This window comes from Bufo gargarizans, chromosome 1, assembly GCF_014858855.1.
Source record: "Bufo gargarizans isolate SCDJY-AF-19 chromosome 1, ASM1485885v1, whole genome shotgun sequence".
In the NCBI taxonomy this organism is placed as follows: Eukaryota; Metazoa; Chordata; class Amphibia; order Anura; family Bufonidae; genus Bufo; species Bufo gargarizans.
This window is the reverse complement of record NC_058080.1, coordinates 583,125,246-583,143,456: the sequence shown is the minus strand read 5'-3', so window position 1 is coordinate 583,143,456 and position 18,211 is coordinate 583,125,246. Positions and strand designations below refer to the sequence as shown.

At 41.6% G+C, this 18,211-nt stretch overlaps 1 protein-coding gene across 5 annotated transcripts in view; it reads right to left on the bottom strand.

The window, feature by feature from the left end:
- The window catches only part of WSCD2 (WSC domain containing 2), a 448,422-nt gene extending 447,796 nt beyond the window's left edge, over positions 1 to 626 (bottom strand). For all 5 annotated transcript variants that reach the window (XM_044275806.1, XM_044275805.1, XM_044275807.1 and 2 more), the window contains exon 1: positions 243 to 626. The gene's annotated coding sequence lies outside the window, so the exon portion shown is untranslated. The remainder of the gene's footprint in view (positions 1 to 242) is intronic.
- Between the last annotated feature and the right edge of the window lie 17,585 nt (positions 627 to 18,211).

The following is an 18,211-nucleotide window of genomic DNA, read 5'->3' as shown; positions in this document are numbered from 1 at the left end:
CCTCTACATTTCTTCTTACAAGAATTAGGATCACCAAGACACTCATCCATAAGGAATAACCAACCCAGCTATACATCAGATGGGTTGTAAAGTTTGCCCAGACACAGTACTTGTCTTCTGTTCTTAGTTTCCCCATTTGGACATCATGATTTCAACTAAGTCATTTCTACTCTACCTTCATGAATCTTTCACCAAGGTTAATTAGCAAAGCATGCACAGAAACACTATCTGTGCCACCTTACCTGTCAGGTTTTGCTGTCCAACTCCTCCACCCAGGCTGCTTACTCAGCTAGCAGTTTCTATCTCCTTTCTCGAGAGGCATCCTGGACCTTTATCCTGTCAATTGCTGCATGATAGTAGAGGTGAATGCCATAGGCTGTCCACAGGCTGGCTTCTTCATGTCTTATTCTGGGTGAGAGCAGAGCTATACAGCAGCTTCAGCAGTTTGTGCTTCAGAGTAAGTCTAAGCTCGCAGAGGACGTGAAGGCAGCAAGTCTGCAGAAACCTCTCCTAGAAATCCCCAGGTTTGGGTTCCAGCAAATAGCTGTCCATTCTTGCAGTGCTGAAGAGGGGTTTCCACCTCACCTTACATCCCCCAGGAAGCAGCTGGAGAAGCAGGAGGTCTCTCCCAGCCCCTGAATATAGTGTTCTAGCAGTACTGATAGGCTCTCTGATCTCCCTTAGTTAACATCTCTATCCAGATCTCTCCTTGCTGCAGCTCCACTCAGCTGCACTATATTCAAAGGCCCACAGCACTGCCTACTGCTTAACTCATTAACTGCCATTCGTGCTGGTGAGAATGGTATTACTGCCATTGCTCCTCTCTTGGCATATACTGTACTTTATTGCTCCAATATTAATTGTTCAAATACTGTATGCACTTAATATTCACAAAAAAACACCTATGCTATAGTACCATGCACATCACATAGAAAAGGAACAAGCATGACAATGTGATGGTCTTCTTAATCTACAATGCAGAGCCTTGTACACAGACCACACACACACACAATCCTATGCTGTTGTTTTTTTATTCTGTTATATTTATTTTTTTCATTTTATTCCGCATTTTAGGATTTGCATTAACAATCCCGAACATATCTTGGCAAAAATGCAGCAGTAACTGATCCATTAACTTGTCTGCAGATCTTGGTTCTGCCTCCAGTGAGTGAATTGTTTCACAATTAAATGGTTAAATACTGGATACACTTTATATTCAGAAAAAACACATATGCTATAGTACCATGAGCATCACATAGAAAAAGAACAATCATGCAAATGTGATGTTCTTCTCAGTCTAGAATTTAGAGCCTTTTACACACACACACTTACAGACACACACAACTTTGTGTTTTTGTTTTGTATTATATATATTTTTTTCCACTCTATTCTGCAGTTTAGGATTTGCATGAACAATCCCAAACATATCTTGGCAAAAATTTAGCAGTAACTGATCCATTAACTTGTTGGCAGATCTTGGTTCTGTGACTGCCTCCAGTGAGTTCCGCTGCTGATGAAATTTGATGCATATATTGTACTTTATTGCTTCAGTAATATTGAATTAGTATTAAATGTTTAAATACTGAATTGAGTTAATATTCAGGAAAAAAAACACCTTTGCTATAGTACCATGAACATCACGTAGGACAATCAGGACAATGTGATTTTTTTTTTCCTACCTGCGGATTATGCACTTTTTTTCCATGTGCATTTTTGTGCAGGAAAACAAATAATACTACAGTACCAGGAAAATGAGTGGGATTTGACAAATCTCATGTACACTTTGCTTTTTGTTATGTGGAAATTGACCTGCCATGTGGATTTAGAAATTGTTTGTGCAGAGTTTTGGGTGCAATGCAAAGGGTAAGATCGCGACAAGACCGCATAAAAATCCACAACAAAATCCAAAAGTAAGACTTGTGTGGATTTTGGCGCAAATTTTTGGTGGACATGCAGCGAAATCCACATGAAAATCTGAACCTATATTCAGGTACCTGTTATTAAAAATTTGGAGCCTTGTACACATGCAACAGCACACATGCACACAAAGAAAATCCTATGTTGCTTTCTATTCTGCATCTTTGGGGACTCTTTTCTACCACATGCTGGAGGACATTTAATAAGACTCATAAACTGCTTCGGAGTAAACCAGGTGACATTTTCAGTGCAGCGTGCACCATACTGAAGCATGCTTTCCAACATGAACAGATCGGCCTGTGGTAGGCAGGAGAGTGCGTCACATATATATTTTTTTTTCAGGTGTGGACATGACACCTTTCCCAAGACTCCTCCCCTTCCATAGCATTTACTCCATGTCCTGTCCTCTCGGAGTTCAGGAGTTCTCCCCTTTTTCCGGGAGCCTCCCAAATGTTTACAGGAGATTTAGCAAGCTTGCACTCTAGACATAATAACATCTACACCATAAGCGTGGGCAGAAAATTCCCTTTGCACTGAGAGAAGCGGAAAAGATACACAGCTTGCACTGCAAAGTTTGCCGATTTTTTTCCCCACCCCCTAAATACAGGTGTTACTATTAGGCTGGGTTCAGCAGAGCGTTATTACTTTCCATTGTTCTGTTCTGATATTGGATTCGGCAGCTAACTAAATCAGACTAAGTTGAACAGACTTCATTGATTACAAAGGGGTCCATTCTTTTTTCATTTGGGATGCAGTTTTTTTTTTTTTTACCAGACAAAAAATGTGGATAGTATCAGAAGTATCGTATCAGATCCAAGGTTAACAAAGAAATACAGGCCAGAATCAAGATCACTACATAATTACAACACCAGAACCAAGCTCATAAGTCAAGTGCAGCACCAGGAGCTCAAACCTAAAATATAATACCAGAATTAACCTCAGTACATATATACATCACCAGCTTAAAATGTTTAGTACAGATAGCATTTGAATACTCAGCTTAGCCCTTCTCGTGTAAGTTTGTACAGTGTGAAACTACAGCCCCCAATATGGCTTGAACAGTTTTAAAGTTATACTGGGAGTTGTTTCACACAACATAATGCTATCACCCATTATCAGCTGTACATGATCCTACAGGTGACTACAGCACTGATCAGATGCAGTCAGTGGCAGAATAAAACATTTGCATTTATTGCCTTATAGATGATGTCTCCTCCAGAGTTATTCTCCATCTAGTTCAGGCCACCATTATGAATTCTCTTGGCCATAACTTGTGTTTGCAGATTTTGCTACCCAGACCTCTTCATCTTCTCGATTTGCCAACACAACAGGACTCTATGTACTGATATAAACTCCATTTAGTGCCACATGCTGGGTCCTGAATATAACTACAGCCAACCTGTGCCCCTGAATGTCACATACTATGCCCCCAGAAAATAGTGTAAAACACAATGCCCATAACGGTAGTGCCACACACTGTGTACCCTCTGTAGTGCTACATGCTAATTGCCCCTATGGATAGTGATACACACTCATATATTGACTCAAGCTTTGTACCCCCTTCCCCGTGTATAGTGCGTTTTTTCAGTACAGTCCATGTATAGTGCTTCTTCTCTGCCCCTGTATATAGTGCCTCTTTATGGTGCACCAGGTGTATAGTGTCTCTTTTCTGTCCTCTGTATACAGTGCTTCTTATATGTGCCCCAATTATAGATAGTGTCTCCTGGATGTGCTCCCTTTATATATACAGTTACTTTGGCTGTGTCCCCTTTATGTTTAGTGCCTCTTGACTGTGCCCCCTGTATATATAGGGCTTTTTTCTGTGCCCCAATTATATATAGCACCTCTGACTGTGCCCCAATTATACAGTACAGACCAAAAGTTGGACACACCTTCTCATTCAAAGAGTTTTCATTATTTTCATGACTATGAAAATTGTAGATTCACACTAAAGGCATCAAAACTATGAATTAACACATGTGGAATTAGATACATAACAAAAAAGTGTGAAACAACTGAAAATATGTCATATTCTAGGTTCTTTAAAGTAGCCACCTTTTGCTTTGATTACTGCTTTGCACACTCTTGGCATTCTCTTGATGGGCTTCAAGTCACCTGAAATGGTCTTCCAACAGTCTTGAAGGAGTTCCCAGAGATGCTTAGCACTTGTTGGCCCTTTTGCCTTCACTCTCCGGTCCAGCTCACCCCAAACCATCTCGATTGGGTTCAGGTCCGGTGACTGTGGAGGCCAGGTCATCTGGCGCAGCACCCCATCACTCTTCTTCATGGTCAAATAGCCATTACACAGCCTGGAGGTGTGTTTGGGGTTATTGTCCTGTTGAAAAATAAATGATGGTCCAACTAAACGCAACCCGGATGGAATAGCATGCCGCTGCAAGATGCTGTGGTAGCCATGCTGGTTCAGTATGGTTTCAATTTTGAATAAATCCCCAACAGTGTCACCAGCAAAGCACCCCCACACCATCACACCTCCTCCTCCATGCTTTACGGTGGGAACCAGGCATGTAGAGTCCATCCGCTCACCTTTTCTGCATCGCACAAAGACACGGTGGTTGGAACCAAAGATCTCAAATTTGAACTCATCAGACCAAAGCACAGATTTCCACTGGTCTAATGTCCAAGCCTTGTGTTCTTTAGCCCAAACAAGTCTTTTCTGCTTGTTGTCTGTCCTTAGCAGTGGTTTCCTAGCAGATATTCTACCATGAAGGCCTGATTCACACAGTCTCCTCTTAACAGTTGTTCTAGAGATGTATCTGCTGCTAGAACTCTGTGTGGCATTGACCTGGTCTCTAATCTGAGCTGCTGTTAACCTACGATTTCTGAGGCTGGTGAGTCGGATGAACTTATCCTCCGCAGCAGAGGAGACTCTTGGTCTTCCTTTCCTAGGGCGGTCCGCATGTGAGCCAGTTTTTTTTGTAGCGCTTGATGGTTTTTGTGACTGCACTTGGGGACACTTTCAAAGTTTTCCCAATTTTTCGGACTGACTGACCTTCATTTCTTAAAGTAATGATGGCCACTAGTTTTTTTTTTACTTAGCTGCTTTTTTCTTGCCATAATACAAATTCTAACAGTCTATTCAGTAGGATTATCAGCTGTGTATCCACCTGACTTCTCCACAACGCAACTGATGGTCCCAACCTCATTTATAAGGCAAGAAATCCTGACAGGGCACACCTGTGAAGTGAAAACCATTTCAGGTGACTACCTCTTGAAGCTCATCAAGAGAATGCCAAGAGTGTGCAAAGCAGTAATCAAAGCAAAAGGTGGCTACTTTGAAGAACCTAGAATATGACATATTTTCAGTTGTTTCACACTTTTTTGTTATGTATATAATTCCACATGTGTTAATTCATAGTTTTGATGCCTTTAGTGTGAATCTACAATTTTCATAGTCATGAAAATAAAACTCTTTGAATGAGAAGGTGTGTCCAAACTTTTGGTCTGTACTGTATATAGAACCTCTGACTTTCCCTCTTTACATATAGTGACCAAATGATATATAGTAATGCAGAAATAGTTGAAAAGAATTGCGGCACTCACCTCTGTCTTCAAAATACTTCAGTGCTTTATTGCTTTAATTTATTGCAACAGGTTCGCAGGCTGGGGAGCGGGATGGCCCTTCGTTGTGAGTAGGCGGTGACGGATGTATCGCGCTTGACGGTCCGAGGAAGCGCAAGTCACGCGCGAAACGGCCGTCACCGCCTACTCACACCGAAGGGCCATCCCGCTCCCCAGCCTGCGAACCTGTTGCAATAAAGTAAAGCAATAAAGCACTGAAGTATCTTGAAGACAGGGGTGAGTGCCACAATTCTTTTCATCTATTTCTGCATTACATCAAGTGTCTACTTGCAGTAACGCTGAGCACCACGTCAACCTGTCTAATTGCTGAGCCGCTGGTTTGTGATTTTCTGCTGGAGTAAGGGGGTTTATGTGAGGTGAGAGCAGCAGTGCTACTGATTCCCTACCTTCCATTCTTACACAACGCATATCAAATTATATATAGTGCTAATGGCCATACCCCCTTTATATATAGCACCCCTTGATTGTGCTCCCTTTATATATATAGTGCTACTTGTCTGTACCTACTTTATATATATAGTGCCTCTGACTGCGCTCCAATTATATATAGTACCTTTGACTGCATCACCTGTATATATAGAGCCTCTTGTCTGTGCCCCCTTTATATCTAGTGTTTCTGGCTGTGCCCCCTTTATGTGTAGTGCCCCCTTTTTGCACCCTCTGTATACAGTGCACACACACTGTATTATGTTACTCACCTGTCCCTGGTCCAACAATGCAACAATGCAAGCCTGGCCTCTTCTGGCTGGGTCTCCTCCTATGGAATGTGACAAGCGCCTACCTTACAGAAAATCGCCAGGATAGCGAGACAGGGAACTAGTCAGTGCTTCCAGGGGCAAAATTGTATCTTTGTCCTGGAGACACAGACACAATTGGGTACAGTGGAACCAGAAACCAAGTAAATTGACCCAGTGACTGGGGGGAACCCCTGTAAAGGAGCAAGTGTTTCAACTGCACCAATGATGATCCAGCCCTGTGAATATCTGCAGTTTAGAATTTGCCTGAACAATCCCATAAACATTTTGGCAAAAAATGCAGCAGTAGCTGATCCATTAACTTGTTGGCAGATCTTGGTTCTGTGACTGCCTGGAGGGAGTTCCACTGCTCATGAAATTTGATTCTGTGCTCCAAGTACTATTGAATACTGTACCTCTGCACTTTATATGAAAATATGAAAACATAATATCAAATCCACCACAATGTCCTGTGCTACATATGCATTTCTGCACTTTTTTATTGTTTTTATAAATAGGATTCAATGATGTCACACCATTGTGTTACTGGGTTATCTGTCTTACATGGCGGAAAAAGACATTTCATTAAAATCTGAAATGCAACAATATTTGGACACACGGAAATAACATGTTTTCTCTTTTAACAATGTTTTCTCAAATGTTCCCAAAATCAGAAACTGTAGAATATCCTTAGAAATATAAACTTCTGTATTTCTTTTCATTTTTGCAATTGCCATTTTAATAGACATTTGGTACAGAAGTAATGAAACCTTCTGTTGGTTACCTGCTTATTTACAGAAAATATTGTTTGAAACAATAAAACATATGTAACTTGTCAATCATGCAAATTGCTGGAAGTAAATAAAAGCATAAGCAGTACAACAACCTACTGCAAAATTCTCTGTAAATCTAAACGCAAGAGGGTCAGAAAAGGACATGAACCTGGATCCCATTGTTTGGGGTTTTGATGCTAAATATGTACAAATGGTCCATCATGTAATATAATTCTGAAAATGTTTTTATCACAACTGAGAGAAGAGTTGATCTATTAAAATCTATTTAAACATCTCTAGCCACAAATAATCCAGGAAGCTGAGGTCTAGTATAAAGCATGTAGGGTCAGCACACCAGAAGGTTACTTTAGCTGTGTGTCTCCCTACCATATGAAGGTAAAAAACAAAAAAAGTTGTCATTAATTAATTCATTTCCATACCCAACAGAATTGTGGTGATACAAGGTCCAACAAAGTGATTTTTTATAGAGCCTGCAGAGAAGCTCTTTTTTTAAGGTGAAAAAAAAAAATGTGGTGATCTATTTGCTATCTACATGTTACATGGAGGCACGGGAAGTAGTCACTGAGGCCAAGAATGATTCATGCCACATAAAAAAGTTCAGAACCATCTACACTGAAACATTCCCCTTATCTAGACAAGGTTCATGTGACTGATTTTCAGTTTTATCATATACTATGCATGCTGTTCTTCTTTCAGAGGACCTCCAGTATAGAAGGCAATTTTCAGTGCAAATGTAGTTGGTCAGGAGTGGATTGGGAACCGAAAGTGGCCCTGGAAAAAATACCTAAAAGTAGCCCTATATTGTAGGAGGGTCTAAATTGTAAGGAGGCAGGGCAACAAAACTAGTGGGGTCAGCAATACTATAGCGCAAAATACCACATACCAAAGTACTGCACAATATATTGCTGAAAAAGTTGTCACTCTGAGTTGGCCATCGATAGAGGACAATTTCTCTCCTCCTCTTCCAGTTATCTCTGATTAAGGTATGGAGCAGGGTGCTTAGGAGATGAGATGGGGACATAGTTGAATTTAGGAGGGCATGTCGCTGGCCGGGAACATAATTACCTGATTCTGTTACCTGATAGCTTATCATGTGCCAGGCCAGCGGCAGAGATGAGGGCTTGGGTGACCCCTGGGCTTCAGCCCACTGGGAAATTTCCCTGTAAGGTCTATAGCTAATCCACCACTGTAGGTGGTTGTCACGGTACCTCCCGTGTCAAAGGTTAGAAAATCTGTGAGACTGGCTGCACGTGGGTTTAACTGACAGTCTCTTGATTCTCAGTGTTGTTTGGTAATTACCACACCTCTTGTCAGGTGCAGCTTGTGGTCGTTACTGCATTCCCTATTTAGTTTGGTCTCACGCTTTATTTCATGCGGTTGATATTCTCTTCTTGGATTTGGAAGAGTTGGTGTGTGGACATTTCCTGTGTTCCTGATCATCCATTTTTTATAAGATAAGTTGTACTGCTCTTTGTATTTAGTTGTTCCCTTGTTGTTTACTAGGCTTCAGGGAGACACTAGTTCATTCACCAGGGAAAGAACCAGTTGTCTCATTCCCTGTCACTACCTTTAGGGCATTTCAGGGCTCCTAGGGTTTAGGTTATGGTGTATGTATTTTCCCACCTTCAGGGTTTATACATACTGACAGGAGTCAGGGTCAGGCTTTGGGGTTTTCTAGGAGGTGACCTTACCCCTCTCCCTAGCCTTGTGGCCTAGTTCTTTGTCTTTCCCCTTCTGTTGTTATTCTGGTGTCCATCCCCTTCCCATTATTTATGACAGTGGTCATCTCAAAGAGGTCTTGCTTGTACCTGGATTTATCTGTGTATGAATGAGAGTAATCATTTAAAGGGTAAGGCCCATGAACAACATTTATCACTAGAGATGAGCGAATTTAAGTTGACGAAGTGGAATTCGATCAGAATTTCAGGAAAAATGTTTTCCTAAAATGGCTGCTGCATTTGTTAAGACATGGAGCAAAGAACTCTGGGAACAAGGGATCACCCACAATGCCATGCATGCAGCCAATCAGCAGCCAACCAGCCCCTATGTGTCACAGCCCTATAAATAGTCTCAGCCATTTTGTATTCTGCCCTTTTCCAGTGTGCTTAGTGCAGGGAGAGACGTCAGCAGGCGCTATGGACAGTGCTAGGAAAGACTTTATTGTGCTGAAAAAACTATTTACAAGTTCAGGAAAAGATTATTCAAGCTTCAGGGAAAGGATAGGAAGGAGTTATCTACACTATAAAAGGAGAACAGGGTGCAATAGGAGAGTGTACAGCCTGTAATAGGAGCAATCCTAGTACACCTTGCTGCACTAATTTGGGATCCAAATTGCAGTCATATTGCTGCTTTTAGGTTGTTTGCACTATACAATACATCACTAATTCCAGAAAACCTTGCTTGTGATTGGGGTGCAAGTATGATATAGCCATTTACGGGGTGAATTAAAAGGAAAGATACATATGTCCTTTTAGCCATTCTGCGCAGATTTTACATTGTTTTACTTTTTTGGGTTGGTTCATTTATAGGAAAAAAAAAGAAGAAATATATGGCATAATTGCCGTTCAGCAGCAAAGTTTCATAGTACTACAGACATTTATGGGGTGTATTAATAGGATAGATATGTAAATCCTATTCGTCCTGCCGTCCTGGGCTGATTTTACATTGTTAAACTTTTTTGTTGGGGGGTGTATTAATAGGGAAAAAAAAGGAAAAAATGTCATAAGTGCCTTTTAGCGGTGAAGTTAAATTGTACTACAGCCCTTTAAGGGGTGTATTAATAGGACAGATACTTACGTCCCATTAGCTGTTCTACGTTGATTTTACATAAAACTTTGTTCTATTACTGTACGGACCAGGAGTTCCATACAGTATTAGAAAGTATTGGCTCCGATGAGCCGAAGTTATTGCTTTGCGAAGTCTCGCAAGACTTCTGGTAATAACTTTATAAATTAATTTGTACTGTAAAAAGCCATTTCCCGAAGTCAGGTTCAGTTCCAATGTACAAGAACGAAGTTTTATCCGAATCAACTTTGGATCTTTCATCCGAAGTCGATTCACTCATCTATAATCGTTATATTTCTTATTTGGGGGTGTAGAAATAGGAAAAAGAATACGTCTTAATTGCCCTTCTGCGATGAATTGTGAATATTATTTTTTTTGGGGGGGGTTTATTAATCAGAATTTTTTTTTTAAATATATATATATATATATATATATATATATAAAGTAAAATATAGTGGGGCACTCTCTGTAGTACTGCAACCAGTAGAATTTAATAATAATACATAAAAGAAATAGGTAAAATCAGAGTGGTAGCTTATACAGTATTATGACAACAACAATAATAATATATATTGGTGATTGTAAATCTCATACATAGTCCATCAAAAGAATCCAAAGAAAACTAGGTGGGATGATGGTCAACCAAACCTGCAGTGATATAAATGTTCACAATAAAAATCGTATCAAATTCGATAGATAATCGCCAATTGTCCTCTAAAATCCGAATCCCTATACCAGGCAGTCTCCAATCTTAAGTGCAATCAATCGCTGACACTGGACAGAGCGGCGTTCCGCTCACTTGTCTACAACAGCGGCATCCCACTGTATCTCCCAAATAATGCGATTGCTTATTTAGATAAACTGTGACAGTCTTACCGGGAGGACTTGCATGGATTCTTTTCGCCCTCGACACGGTATACCTGTAGTTGTAGGTTCCGGTCTCAAGGGCTACCAGTCGTCAGGAAATCTCGCGCCAACGCTGCTTGTACACAAGCCCCACAATGGATGAGGGTTTCCTCTATATGGCAAGTGTTACATGCACGACTTAATGTTTCCTTGAATAATAGATTGTCTTGATTCCAATGTTAGGGGATAGTACCAAACGCTTTTCGGGGTTTAACAAATGACCCCTTCATCAGAACCACTGATGAAGGGGTAATTTGTTAAACACCGAAAAGCGTTTGGTACTATCCCCCAACATTCGAATCAAGTGGAATCCATTATTCAAGGAAACATCAAGTCGTGCATGTAACACTTGCCACCTCTGCCTCCTCATCTTCTACCGTGTCCTCAGCCTCCACTGCAGGGACAATTCACAGTGCCCCTCCAGCATACCACATGTGCAGGGCACAGCGGTGTCACGCTGTTCTGCAGCTAGTTTGCCCGGGCGAATGGAGTCACACAGGAGAGGAGCTGCTCTGTGTCCTTTATCCTCGACATCTCAAAATCGTAACCATGGTGACCAACAATGGGAAGAACATGGTGTCTGTGCTGCGTCACAGAGGAATGAGCCATGCGCCCTGCATGGTGCACGTGTTCAATCTGGTTGCAGTATCAGCTCCATCAGCAGCAACTTAAGTCCAGAGTTGCTGATGAGCAGTTTTCTTCACCCGTCTACTGAAGAAACTACTCACCAGCAGCAGCAGCTTGACATAGAGCACAATCTGAATCAACAGGTTGTGACATACTTGGAGTGCACACTACCACCCCATATCAAAGATTCCCTGGACTACTGGGCAGCCAAACTTGATTTGTGGCCGTAACTGGCAGAGTTTGCCCTGGACAAGCTTTCCTGCCCGGCCAGCAGTGTGGCATCGGAGCAGGTGTTTAGTGTGGTGGGGCCATAGTTACCCGAAGGAGAACTCGCTGTCCACCCAAAATGTGGAGAAACTAACCTTTGTGAAGATGAATCAGCCGTGGATCAGACAGGATTTTCAAACACCAGTGCCTGATGCATCAGACCAGATCATCCATGGTGCCACACCTACACTTTCACAAACAAGACCTGTTTCTTCTGGCTACCTGCTTCAACAACTATTCTGATGCTGCCACCCGCCTGATGCCACACCTGCTGTCAGGTGCTCCTATTGCCAGCCACGATCTTCAGCTGGTACTGGTATTGTCCCCCACCTTCCATCTCTTTCACTGGGCCACTCTGTGGTCTCCTCATGCTGCTGCCACCTTATCACACTGTGGTCTTTTCATGCTGCTGCTACCTGAACACTATGTCACTGGGCCACTCTGTGGTCTCCTCATGCCACTGCCACTACAACACTATGTCACTGGGCCACTTTGTGGTCTCCTCATGCTGCTGCCACTTCACCACTCTGTGGTCTTCTCATGCTGCTGCTACTTCACCACTCTGTGGTCTCCTCATGCTGCTGCCACCTCACCACTCTGTCACTGGGCCACTCTGTGGACTTCTCATGCTGGTCCCACCCTCTCCACTCCATGACTGGGCCACTATTTTGCCTTTTTGGCCTGGTTGACATCATCATTTATTTGACCTTCTGATCTGTCAGAAGGAAGGAAAAATGAGATGCACAACAGATCCTGTCTATGTAGCAGCTGTAAGGCCTGTATGACATGGTCCCTATTTTGCATCAGAATTGGCTTATGATTTGGTAGCCAAAAGCAGGAGTGGGTACAAAACACTGAAGACATGCAAAGATTCTATTCACGTGTCATCTCTGTTTTGGATTTACTCCTGGTTTTTTTATTATTATTTTTTGGCTTTAGCAATACTGATGGATTACTGACCAAATGCTGACCCAGTGAAGGTGGACGCTCAACAGACAGGATCCGTTTTTTGGGGGTTATTGTTCTGACGGATCAGAGGAAGGGCAAAATAATCAGTGACATCAACACAAACTTACTGCTGACACCCTCTCTACTCTGTTGGGGGGCTCTACTTGTATACTCGTTTAATAGAACAGGTTCTGTAGACATCTATGTGGAATCAGCTGACGACGGTGTAAAAGGAATGTGCTTCTTCTTGATGCTAACATCGACCTGTAAGGCTCAGTTCACACTTGAGTTATTTAGTTAGTTTTGGCCCCATAACTGCCTAAATAAGTGAAGTGTGCAGTGACTCATCTGTGTGTCATACTGACTCACAGTATTGTTTTACTACCACAGCAGACTTCCTATTCGTTTTACTGCAAGGCACCGTGTTCTACACCACTATACAGTTTTCTGCAGCCAGGAAATAGATATATTTCAGCGCGATTTGCCACAAATAAATTCGGATCAAATAGAATCTTTTCGGAAAATTTGGCGAACAGACTAAATAGAATTTTTGAGAAATTTGTTCATCTCTATTTATCACCTATCCACAGGACATTGTCAGTGGTAAATGTATGATTGCCAACACTACCTCTACTGATCACAACAATGGGTGTCCTGTTTCCATTGTTTGAATGGAGCAGCTATCTAAATCAACCCCATAGAGATTGAATAGAGATTGTAGTCATCTCATAGAAGATAAACCTTATGTATAGTACAGTTCAAGATTGGGGGAATTTATTTTATCTTCTTATAAAGGGTCATTTTCTGAATTCTTGGAGAACTCCTTTAAACTACTTTTTGTAAATCTTATTGAAGGTAAAAAGGTTGCCCCCCCCAAAAATATAAAATGCAAATTATTATACTAACCAATCCAAACATTCTCCGTTGCAGGACCACCATTCCTCTTCTCCCTGCTGCTGCATAGAGTTTTGGCTGTAGCCATGCCATACCGTATACTAGCATGTCACTGCCTCAGTCAGAACAACAAGGTCTGATTGGGAGGATGGAGCGGAGACTCTGGAGTGGGGTTCTGAACTGTAAGTAATTATTTTTATTTTTTTAATGTTATTTTAACGCTGTCCCAGACAATTTTTTATTTTATTTTTTATGTCGGAATCCCTGTAAGCTTTACTTCTTTTTTTTTCAAGGACAGTTAGTTGGTCCACCTCTAGCAATGCCATCAGGTTGTGGGATATTCAGAGGAATGCTGCAAGGAGTAATTCTTCTCCAAGCTGTACTGTGAATACCAAAAGTAATGCTGTTTGGAACAATGTAATTCATGACAACTGTTTTATGGATAAAATCTGTGGGATGCAGAAACGCAGCACAGGCCATTTTATTATTTTATTTCACGACAATGACTCTGCATTGTGTCCATGCCAGGATCTCTAAATATGCCCCTATGTCTGATCCACCAGCTCTAAAATCTTACACTTCGCTGCAATATTGCCACTAAAAGTTAGTTGCAGTTCTCAATGTATGTTTCTCTTGAGTATAGTTATCTAAAAAACCCAACATGAAACCAATTTGTGTTTATTGTAAAATCTGGAATGGGAATTTAACACCAGCATTTTATTTTTGTCCTTACAAAAAGAACAGATTGTTTCGACAAATATCCATGAGGAATGTAATCTAGAGAAGATGCACAGGAACAATGGTTTGAATCAGTGTGTACAACATAAATCAGCCCACGAGCTGTGTGAAGGCTGATGCTGTTTCAGGAAAACATTGGCTGAGGAATCTTTGATTATATCATTCAGACACATTTGATTTAGCTCAGTTCTGAGACTTGCAACTTACAAGCGTGGGATTGACCAAATTTAAAAAAAGTGTAAAGTAGATCTGTTGTTGAAGAGCATCTGTTAGCAGGATCAACTCTATTAGATCAAGCACACTACCTGGTAGGGTTGACCCTGATTATTAAAATGATACCTGTCTTTTGAAAATTGTTTGTGTCGTTCTTGAAAAGAAAGGCTTTCATTCTGTATGCATTTGAGGGCTTCAGTGCACAGACGGGCATGCCCAATACCAGAAAACTGAAGCTGAGGTGCACTGAAGATCTTAGGCCCCACCCCTTGGTGCACTGAAGCCCTCATTTGTATAAAGAATAAGATTTGCAAACAATTTTCTTAAGACAGTTATAATTTTAATTAGCAGGATCAAGCCTACCAAGCTGTATGCCTGGTTAATAGCGTTGATTTTGCTGACAGGGGCTCTTCACCTTACTGAAAATGAGCAAAAAAGGTACTGGAGCGCTACTAGGAGTGGACTTTGCAAGACTGCAGCTGCACAGGGGCATATAGTCAGGTTGCACTCTCTTTGATGAAAAGATACATAGTTACATAGCTACATAGTACAGTTGCAAAAATACATAAGTCTTTAAGGCTTCTACCTCACAGTTTTTTTTTTTTTTTTGCCTTCCTCTGGATGCAGGATAACAGGTTGAACTGGATAGACAAAATGCTTTTTTCGGCCTTATATACTATGTAACTAAGTTCAACCAAGGGATAGGATGGGATGTGAATTTTTGGAAAAAGATAAACATAAATGTTATATATTTTTAAGTATTCATCTAAGCCTTTTTTTAAACTACCCTCTGTTCCTACTGCTAATACATCGTGAGGAAGACTATTTTACAGATTTACAGTTCTTACAGTAAGTTTTTCTTCTACAGTCAGAGGCAGTGCCCTGTTGACTATTGACAGGATTTAGCATGGAACAGTTTCACCATATTGTTTGTACAAGCCATATATTAGGAACACTAGTGTGAAACTGGCCTTAGTTTGGATCATATCTACATTTAGCCAATTTACGAGTATATTATTGGATGTACTAACAGCCCTGGTACCACCTACCTCCTTTTTCTTTTATATATACAGAGCTAAAATAAAAAAATAATAAAAAACATTTAGTAGCTTAGTTTTTTTCTAATCTTCAGTGATCATCTCCCCATTAACATTAATTTGGAGACCTACCTGCCTTGACCTTGTTTTTTTATCATTTATATATTTAAAGAATTTGGGTGGATTTGTTTAGCTTTTTTTGGCCACATGTCGTTCATTTTGTGTTTTAGCTGATTTTATCTATTTTTTACAGATTTTATTAAGCTCTTTATACATTTATCAAAGACTACAGCTGTCCGCCCAGACAGTGGCGTGCCTAGGCTGTTTGGCACCCGGGGCGGGTCCTTTCTCTGGCACCCCCCCCCCCCCCCCCCGCAATACTTTTAAAAAAATCATACCCCCCTCACAGTAGTATTGCCCTCATTGTACAACCTTCACAGCAGTTTTGTACAGATGTGTGCCCCCTAACAGTAGTTATGCCCACATCGTGCCCCTTAAAGTACTTATACCTTCATTGTGCCCCCTTCACAGTAGTTATGCCCCCTCTGTGCCTCTTTCACAGTAGTAATGCCCTATCTGTGCCCCTTCACAGTTGTAATGCCCTATTTGTGCCCCTTCACAGTAATAATCCCCATTGTACCCCCTTCATAGTAATAATCCCCATTGTGCCTCCTTAACAGTAATAATGCCCCTTAATATTAGTAATGCCCATTATACCCCTTCACAGTAATAATGCCCTCTTTGCCTCCTCCATAGTAGAAATGCCCATTGTGCCCCTTCATATTTGCAATCCCCATTGTGCCTCCTCCAGAGTAGAAATACCCATTGTGCCCCCTCTAGAGTAGAAATGCCCATTGTGCCCCTTCACATTAGCAATGCCAATTGTGCCCCCTCCAGAGTAGAAATGCCCATTGTTCCCCCTCCAGAGTAGAAATGCCCATTGTGCCCCCTCCAGAGTAGAAATGCCCATTGTGGCCCCTTCAGAGTAGAAATGCCCATTGTGCCCCCTCTAGAGAAGAAATGCCCATTGTGCCCCCTCCAGAGTAGAAATGCCCATTGTGCCCCCTCCAGAGTAGATATGCTCATTATGCCCCTTCACATTAGCAATGCCATTGTGCCCCTTCCAGAGTAGAAATGACCATTGTGCCCCCTCTTTTCAACATTGCCTTGTGCAACCCAACTTGGATAACCTTTACCAGAGAACAATTACTGAGCTTTCGGAACCTAGCGGTATCAAATCTACCCCTGGATATTTTGTCTACTCTTGACCTTCTGGGATTCTAACCAGTGGAGCCACGGTGCTGAATCAGGCAGTGAAGCTTAAAAGAAGAGACAAGCGCTCCGGGATCCAGGCTCGCTTTTGGCGTAGAGGACTGCGCTCTCCACTACCTGGAATCATACTCTCTAATTTCAGGTCGATATGTAGCAAACTAGATGAGCTTCAACTACTGACCAGGACAAAGAAGGACTTTTATCTCTCTGCCGCTCTTTGCTTCACAGAATCCTGGCTGTCTGAGCTTATTCCAGACAATGCTCTGCAGATTAATGGATTTACACTCTACAGATCTGACTGGGACCCACTTATCTCTGGCAAAACCAAAGGTGGAGCACTCTGCTTCTATATTAATCATAAGTGGTGTATGGATGTTACAGTTATTAAGAGAACATGCTCGGCTGGGCCTGGAAACACTCTTCATAAACTGCAGACCCTACTATTCACCTCGTGAGTTTTCTTCATTTATTCTGGTTGCTTTGCACATCCCTCCACAAACATGCATGCAGCCTGTGCTCCAAGAACTTGCAGCTCAAATCACTGAGGCGGAAAGGAGGTACTCTGATTCTTTTTTTTTAATCATACTAGGGGATTTCAAGAGTGCTAACCTAAACAAAGAACTTCCTAAATACAGGCAACACGTCACAAGCGCAACTAGAGAAGGTAAAACACTTGACCACTGTTACACTACGACTAAGAATTCGTATCACTCTGTCAGCAGAGCATCTCTGGGGAACTCTGATCATGATGTGATACAGCTCATCCCAACATACAGACAAAGACTAATAACTGCCAGACCTGTAGTGGACCAGATAAGGACTAGTGAAGCGGTAGAAAAACTACAGAGCTGCTTTGATTCAACAGACTGGAATATATTCAAGAATCCACCAGTGACCTAAATTAATACACTGACGCTGTGACATCATATATTACCTTTTGCGAAGAGTCCTGCATCCCCATAAAAAGTACAACAACGATAAACCCTGGGTTACATAGCATTTTAGGAATCTGCGCCTCGATAGAGAAAGGGCGTATCATACAGGCGATAAAGTCCTCTACAAAGCTGCCAGGTACAAACTGCAGAAGGCCATCACTGCTTTAAAAAACGATTATTCAAAACGAGTTGAAGAAAAATGTTCCACAATGCAGTCTTCCACAATATGGAAGTCTCTACATCAAATTACCAACTACAGAAAGAAAACCCCACAATCATTAGATAAACTGCAGCTTGCAAATGAGCTGAACACATTGTATTGTAGGTTTGATACAACCAACAATAGCCATCCACCCCTAGTCAATTCGCATAATTTGCATCTCTGTTTCAACAGGCAATCCGAGCACTCCAGCCAGTCAACATCTCCACCACCTGTGGTGCCTCAGCATCTATACAACATAGGATGTCAGCCACAATCTGCTGACCTGTCCCCAAAATGGTATCCACTATCATTATGCCAATTAGATGTAAACAATCTTTTCAAA